The following is a 733-nucleotide window of genomic DNA, read 5'->3' on the forward strand; positions in this document are numbered from 1 at the left end:
GGTGTTTCCATAAGGTTCACCCATGTAATTAACCTCTGCCATTGCAGGGTTCTCAGGATTATAAGCTTCTTCAGAAGCTGCCTCTTTAGTACTGTTGGATGCGTTTTGCCATCCATTCAGACTTTGAGAGATCATGTTGACTTGCTGAGTCAACACTTTGTTCTGAGCCAATATGGCATTCAGAGCATCAATTTCAAGAACTCCTTTCTTCTGAGGTATCCCATTATTCACGAAATTCCTCTCAGAAGTGTACATGAATTGGTTATTTGCAACCATGTCAATTAGTTCTTGAGCCTCTTCAGGCGTTTTCTTTAGGTGAATAGATCCACCTGCAGAATGGTCCAATGACATTTTCGAAAACTCAGATGGACCATAATAGAATATATCTAATATGGTCCATTCTGAAAACATGTCAGATGGACACCTTTTGGTTAATTGCTTGTATCTTTCCCAAGCTTCATAGAGGGATTCACCATCTTTCTGTTTGAAGGTCTGAACATCCACTCTAAGCTTGCTCAGCTTTCGAGGAGGAAAGAATTTATCCAAGAAGGTCGTGACCAGCTTATCCCAGGAGTCCAGGCTATCCTTAGGTTGTGAATCCAACCATATTCTAGCTCTGTCTCTCACAGCAAAAGGGAAAAGCATGAGCCTGTAGACTTCAGGATCTACTCCATTCGTCTTAACAGTCTCACAAATCTGCAAGAACTCAGTTAAAAACTGGTAAGGATCTTCA

At 41.2% G+C, this 733-nt stretch overlaps 1 non-coding gene across 1 annotated transcript; it reads left to right on the plus strand.

The window, feature by feature from the left end:
- The first annotated feature begins 409 nt into the window (after window positions 1-409).
- Window positions 410-513, plus strand: LOC130984792 (small nucleolar RNA R71). Its single transcript, XR_009088702.1, has one exon. It is a non-coding gene; the product is annotated as a small nucleolar RNA R71 (small nucleolar RNA).
- The last annotated feature ends 220 nt before the right edge of the window (window positions 514-733 follow it).

The sequence above is a fragment of the Arachis stenosperma genome, chromosome 5 (assembly GCF_014773155.1).
Source record: "Arachis stenosperma cultivar V10309 chromosome 5, arast.V10309.gnm1.PFL2, whole genome shotgun sequence".
NCBI classification, from domain to species: Eukaryota; Viridiplantae; Streptophyta; class Magnoliopsida; order Fabales; family Fabaceae; genus Arachis; species Arachis stenosperma.